Genomic DNA, 7,647 nt, shown 5'->3' with positions numbered 1-7,647 from the left:
GGTCCATATCAGCGCTAGAATGTCCAATTAGGGAAGCTTTTATCATAAATTCTTTTCCCCAGGAAATGTCAGTTGTGTTGAGACGGGGTCCTCTGCTTGCCGGTGTCCGGTTTCCAGCCCCTCTGGGATGTTAGCTGGCATTTACTAGACATGGGGGGCAATGCCGTGACGGAAATGACAAAGGAAACCCTGGAGACAGAAGGAAAAAGTCTTCCCCACAATCAGGTCTGGGGCAGCCTTCCGGGGAGAACAGCAATCCCGGTGGACTCTTGCTGCCTCCCCCCCAGCAATCATACACACCCAGCAGTGTTTACTGAGCCGCCCATTCATGAGGCTTTTCAAGAACCTATGAAAATGTTTGAGCCAGAAAAAGAAATTTTATTGGCCCCCAAATGCAAAAGGCTCACTGCAAACTTAAAATTAACGAATGTTCAAAGAAAACTCCTCAACACCTAACATGCCAACTTCAAACTGTAATTTCTTTGCTGATAAGCATTTGGTCGTATTTGAAAACCACACAGGAGTTAGAAATCACTTAGTAAGAATTTCCTAATACCATGATTGCCAGGAAGTCATAGCAATCATGAATTAAATGAGTTCCCTGTCGCCAAATAATTTTGAATGAAAACTCCTTTTTCAAAGCTCAAATTCTTGAAGAGTGTTTGGGGATGTGGGAGTATTTTGATATGTTCCTTATGATGTAGGACGAGCTTCCAGAACTCAGAAATTCTTTAAAGAGCCTGCATGTGTGTTCATACTCGGGTTTCCGTCCCGGTCAGCGGTGCCCACGGCACAGAGACGTGGGCCCAGATTTCCACTCCACGCTCTGGTTAGGTCCAGATGGGAGCACACAAATACAGAGAGGTCAGCCACGCCGCTGTCCCAGCGTCACCGGCAGTAGGTATCACTAGATCCATTGCGAGAGCTGCTCACCGCACACCGGCATACACCGAACCTGCTCCCCAAGCCTCGGGTGTTCAACATGGTGACTCCTCACTGCCTGGGAACAACTTCTAGCCTGAGGGTTTAGTTCTGTTCCAACTTAACGAGCGTTGACGGAGCAGCTGCTATGGGCTGGGCACAGTGCCAAGGACAAGAGACCCAAGAACCAAAGCGTCTCTGACCATTCCTTCCTCCCCACTGACCTGTCAGCACCTCACAGTCCGGGTACATTGCACTCCGGTCCTGCAGCAGCCTACGCCTCATCCCCATGCCCTGTCCCCACGTGTGCTCATCCCTCCTCCCTGAGCTCCAGCCTCCCCAGGGACGAGGGTTCCCCCGCGGCCTCATCCTGGCGTTGGAAAACCACACCCTCCCGACCTGATGGATGGCAGCCAACCTCTGCCATCAGAACAGCACATTCTGCAGTGGGGCCCCGGTTCAGAGCCAAGGTCCTGGCTCACTGCATGTGTGCCCTTGAGCAAAGGAGTTAACCTTGCTAACTTTTGGTGTCCCCATCTGTTCGTGGCATCGATGAGATTTTAACCTGATATTAGGTTAAATTATTTGAAATTGCCAAAAGTCAACTATTTTCTGCCCTACAGAAAAGGGCCATTTTGTATGGCCTGGCCTAGTCCTTCCTACCTCTTAGGATGAGTGAGGGCTGCCTGAGAGCACAGGGACCCCCAGGGAGGTTGGGGGCTCTCTCAGGGAATTGGCGAGGAGATCTCTCTGGGAGGAGCTGCTCACGCTCCAGTCCCCACCTTTCCTTCGCGCCTTCCAAGCCAGGCTTAGAGAGCGCGTTCAAGAGAGCTCGAGGGGCGCATGCCGGGAGGACAGGTGTCCACTCCCTCCTGAGGAAGCCAGAGTCAGCCGCGGCGGGGTTCTGCCTCCCGCCCAGGAACCCGACAGGTGCTGGCACCCGGTGCGTCTGATGAGCAGGTCACAGCCTGCGGCCCCTGCCTTTTACCGTTCTTCGTCCACCAAAAACGAAACCTCGACAACTCTCTATGCATTTCCCAGGATTCCCATAACATCAAACACTTTCAGTTCTGCAGGTCAGAAATCCAACCCGAGGCTCATGGGGCTAAGATCAAGGTGTCCACGGAGCTGTGTTCCGTCATCTTCCCAGCGTCTTAGGGCCGTGGCCCCGGCCTCGTCTTAAAAGCCCCGATGGCCCGTTTGCACATCACATCACTTTGCCATTCTCTTCTGCATCCCTGGCCATAGGCGCCCCCCAAAACTCGTATGTCGAAATCTTAACCCCGCGGGGGTGGCATTAGGAGGTGAAGCCCTCGGGAGGTGGTGCGGCCGCCAGGGCGCCTCACCAGACACGGAATCCGGCAGCCCCTTCATTGTGCACGTCCCGGCCTCTGGAGCGGCGAGAGGCCAACGCGTGCTCTTTACAAGCGACCCAAACATTCAAGTACCCCGTGATCACGCAGGGTGTGCACGCACCTCCCACCCGCACGACCAGAGCACTCTCCCTGCCTACGGCCAGCTGCTTAGCAAGTTCAAGCCCATCTGCGGCCGTGATCTCCCTTTGCCAGCAATCGACATGCTCCCAGGAGCCACAGATCAGGACACAGGTGACTCTGGGGTCATTATTCTGCCTGTCACGCCATCCCTTAGTTCCAACTCAAGCCTTTTTTTTTTTTTTTTCTTACTCCAACCTCTGACCCTCGTTTTCGGCACACAGACGACTCCAGCCACACTGAAACCTCGATAACATAATTGAGGACCTAAAGTACACATTTATGAGCGGTTTCACTGAATTCTCCTTAAGATAAAGCAGAACTTCTTATTCTGGCTTAGCACAGCCCCGAGTCAGGGGTGCCTTAAACAGACCCGTGTGAGTTCACCATGAGAGGCGATCTCGGGGGGCAGCAGGGGAGGCGGCTGGGAAGACGGACGTCCGTTCCCCTCTCCGCCCAGGAAGTACGCTCTGGTGTATACTCCTCTTACTTGAGGTTCTCCAAAAACACGCCCGGTTTCAGTAATTCACTAGAAGGACTCACGGACTCACCGGAGAGCCGGACCCACGGCCGTGATGGAGTAACAGGTGGGGACCGAAAGCACGAGCAGCAAAGAGACGGGCACACCAGCAACGCCCGGGGGGAGCAGGCGCCGGCGTCCAGGGCCCCCTCCCGGGGCTCACACAGGACACACTCAACGGCCCAGCGACATGTTGTGACCAGGTGAAGTGCTGCCCACACCGGAAGCCGCCGGGGACGGAGCCCAAGGGTTTTCCCGAGAGCGGTCATGTGCGCTCCCTCCTCCGCCTGGCCCAGACCCAGACCCGTCCCGGCAGGGAAACAGGTGTTCTGCGTCAACCACGCTGTTTACATAATGTCGGCCCCGGGAACCCCTCTTATCAGTGCTGGGGGGCGGGGGGACCCCCATCCAAGTTCCCAGACGCCAGCTCAGGGCTGGCCTGGCCAGCTGGCCTTTCTGGGGACCACGGTCTCAGCCCTGCTGCGCTGACTCCCTTCTGCGCCAGCTCCTAGGTCTGAAGGGTTTACTGACGCACAGAAGCATGTTCCAAGGGAGCCTGCGGCTGCGTCCACGTGCCGTCAGCCACCTGCGTCTGCTGTTCGCTAGGCTGCGCTGCGCTTTCCCCGGGGTCCCACGGGCCCCACATTCACAGGACGGTGGGAGCGGGGGCAGGTGCTTTCCGGGATGCGTTTGCTTCCCGGGAGGGCCGGCGGCAACAGTGGCCACAAGGACCCCGACGGGCTCCTCCTGTTTCTCCATCTTCCTGCGCTTGCCTCCAGGGCCCCTCCAAGGACAGCTCTGGGTGGAGGAAGCAGGTACCGTTTGGCACTTGTCCCCAATGGCATATTTCCACGAGACCAATGCATGACAACTAGAAGGGAACTGACCCCTCCAAGATGTCCTACTGACTCTAAATGGAATTTTCTGCCTGAGACCACGTCCGCACAATGACACGACTGCTCTCCCCCGAGGGCAGCAGCGCCAACTCAGACAAGGTCGGCGCCTGGCAAAGCCAACGCTGCGGCTGTGGGTGGGCCCCGAGGAGCCCCAGATAAGCAGGCGGAGAACAGGCCCCAGGCAGAGACCTGCCCTCCGCGGAGTGCTCTGTGGGCGGCTGGATAAGGAAGGCTCTGGAGAGCGGGCCCCACGCGGGGGCGGGGCAGGCCGTGGGTCAGAAACACAGCGCGGGCGCACCAGGACGTCGGCCAAAAAACTAACCTCGCCGTCAAGACAGCAGTGAGGGGGGAGGCACAGATCCCTTAAACCGGTCGAGAAAGCAGCAACCACGCCAGAAAAGCGAGATGCACCGCGCGGCACGGATGCCTGGCGGCGGGAAGAGCGCAGGCCGGGCACGGCTCACCACACCTGTTTTCAAGAAATGACTCCCCGCAGCCTCTGAAGAGCAACGCCCCAGAGAGAGAGGGGCAGATTGCGTCTCCAACCCCCGCCGGGGCCGTGGACTGAGCCGCCAGATATCGTGGGCCGTTTTCGGAGAAATGTGGTGGGAGCAATGGCGGCCGCAGAAATGCAGTCTACACAGTCTACACGGTCTACACGGTCTACATGGACTACACGGTCTACACGGTCTACACGGCCTGTGCGGTGGCTGCTGGGCTCCAGGACCTGCCCGGCGAGCACCCGGCGCTGCTCTACTCCGGTGGGGGGCGGACACCGGGACCACGCGCTGCCCCGACTGGTCTCTAGGGCTCTTTTATTTTATTTTTTAATTTTATTCATTTATTTGACAGACAGAAATCACAAGTAGGCAGAGAGGCAGGCAGAGAGAGAGGGGGAAGCAGGCTCCCCGCTGAGCAGAGAGCCGGACGCGGGGCTTGATCCCAGGACCCTGGGATCATGACCTGAGCCGAAGGCAGCGGCTTTAACCCACTGACCCACCCAGGCGCCCCGTCTCTAGGGCTCTTTATGTGCCCCGTTCCCACGTCCCTGAGCCCGGGCGAGTGCTCAGCCTTGGGTCAAAGAAATGTGACATCCATGCGCGGGGCTGCTGGGCTTAGAGGGAGATCCTTAACGTCCCTGAAGTGGTTTCTGTGCGCATCAGTGCAACGCCGCGTTCATTCAGTCCTAAGACTATTGAAGGTGAGTCCCCTTGACGTAGGAGGTCATGTTCACACTCTGAGTTTCCATGCTTGTGTCGACCAAAAGATGCAACCACGGCGCTAACCAAATGGCCAGGAGGGGCAGGGTCGGGTGATTCAAATCACGGGAACCCAACCTGAAAACCACAATAAGGGGCGCCTGGGGGGCTCAGTCGGTGAAGCATCTGCCTTCAGCTCAGGTCGTGATCCCAGCGTCGTGGAATCGAGCCCCGCATCGGGCTCCTTGTGCACTGGGAGGCTGCTTCTCCTGCTGCACTGCCCCCCACTCATTCTCAGTCTCTCCCCATCTCTCAAATAAACAATAAAATCTTAAAACAAACGAACAAACAGTAAGACAGCACTACATACCCACCAGCATGGCTGAAATGAAGACGGACGGTACCAAGCGTCGGGAGTGGTGCGGACGGTGAGGAGGTTCACACGCGGCCGGCAGGAGTGCAAACAGGTACAGTCACTTTGGGAAACATCGGTTATACCCATGCCTACGCCATGCCCAGATACGCTCCTAAATACGTCCCCAAGAGAAATGAGGGCAGGGAGCTCACCCGCCAAAACACACGTCCGAGGGACTTCGTTGTCAAGAGCAAGCAGAACGGAGGCGACGGACGTGGGAACCGAGTCACCTCTGGGAGCCGGGGGAGGGGGCTGAGCCAGAATGACCGGCGTGGGTCCCCGGGGAGCCTTCCTGGGGCTGGAAGGTACCGCATCGGGACCCGGGGGGATGTCCACGGGCACGTACCTGCAGCAGGACGGGCCTTCCATATTTAGGGTTTGTGTGAAAAATGAAAACAGCGGCAGCGGACAGCGGACGCACTGCGGACAGGGACAGGGACGTTGCTCAAGCCCCGACGGGCCCTCGGCGGGGTCAGAAGGAAGGCGGAGCCGCAGGTGCAGGAAGCAAGGGGCCTGCCTGGGAAAGCCAACCCCGGCGGGGAAGTTGGCAGTTGATCCCGCCAGATAAGGGACAGATTCATTCATTAGTTGACACAGCACCGAACAGATGGCTGCAGGCTGTCGGCTAGTTCAAGGCCCCGGGAGCGTGTGCGTGTGCCCTGTGTGTGCGCGAGCGTGCAGGGACACAGGTGGGCGGCTTCCTCACCTGAGAGGCTGTCTCCCAACAAAGGGGCTTTCTCGTCGAGGGCGCAGGTCAGGGCTGACTCGAGGGCCTTGGGAAGGAAACGCCCAGAAACGGCAGAAGACTTCGGACTGCGCTGGAGACGTGAACTTTGACCCCACATCCTTCCCCGGGTTTGGCTGGTAACCGACCTGATCCCTCTGTTTGCTCAAGGTGGGTTTAGGGGATTATCTGTTGGCTGCTAACCAGGTGGGAAGCAAAGGCAGAAGTGTAGACAAAACCGAACGTCCTCACAGCCCGCAGCCGGCGGCAGCTCCTGGAGGCTGAGAATCCGGTCCCTCCGGAAGCTCCCGCTGTCTGATGGCCGCGCTCTGCTCCATGGAAAGGCCCCGCCGCTCGGCAGCGCCAGCCTCCCGCCTCCAGTGAGCCTCTTGTCGGGTATGAAACCCTTGGGTTTCCCTTTCTTCACCTCCCCTCGCCCCTAGTATTCAAGCAGTTGCTCCTCACAGTGCCGGATCTGGTCCCCGTGCTTTCATAAAACCACCTTTTGGCCCCCAAGATGACCCCACCAACCTCACCGACATGCCAAAAACTACACCACTAACACTGACCCCGATGTAGGTCTTTATCCCGAAAGGACGATGAATAAAAATCTGAGGTCTCTGGGTTGGACGCCCTACACTTCATTACTTCTAAATGCATCGTTCATTCCCCGCCTGGATGTTCATTCAACCCTGGCAAAATGTTCCCTGTACCTAATCCATAACCGTCCTCCAGAGGAGGGGCAGGAAGCAAAGCGCACAAAACCTGAGCGTAAAGAACCGCAGTTGGGGCATCCGGGGGGCTCAGTCATGGGGCGTCTGCCCTCCGCTCAGGTCACGATCACGGGGTCCTGGGCTCCAGCACTCCCTGCTCGGTGGGGAGCCGGCTTCTCCCTCTCCCACTCCCCCTGCTTGTGCTCCCTCTCTCGCTGGGTCTCTCTCTGACAAATAAATAAAATCTTTTTAAAAAATCATACTAAGCCATTTGATAATTTTTTTGTCTTTATATATAAACTTCATAAACTTTATACCCAAACTGCTTACTAGTGAAAGAGCTTTAAAAGGTCCTGAAAAACAATGATTTTTTGGAGTATGAGGGTTCTAAACACAGAAGGAAAATATCTTAACATTTGGGGCTGTGGCTAGGAAATCCTGGTTTCCCGAAACTGTCGATTCTGAGGTGTGCCGAAGATGAATGTCCTTGAAATGTAATCCGCATAAGTACCACGGGGCACGTAGGACACTGGGGGTGAGGCCCGACCCCGTGCGCCCAAGCAGCATCGCTGAGTGACCCGGACCAAGTGCATCCACACCGAGCGCAAGCTCCCTCTGCCGACCTGCGACACACAGTTCTCTGACACACGCACGGTGCGTGCACAGGGGAGGAACCAGCACAACCACGGCTGCCGACCTCTAGATAGAGCCACGGCTCTGAGGGTTCAGAGACTTTTCAAACATCGCGTCCGAACCCCATGCTGGC

This window comes from Mustela nigripes, chromosome 17, assembly GCF_022355385.1.
Source record: "Mustela nigripes isolate SB6536 chromosome 17, MUSNIG.SB6536, whole genome shotgun sequence".
Lineage (NCBI taxonomy): Eukaryota > Metazoa > Chordata > Mammalia > Carnivora > Mustelidae > Mustela > Mustela nigripes.
Note: the sequence above shows the minus strand (reverse complement) of the source record.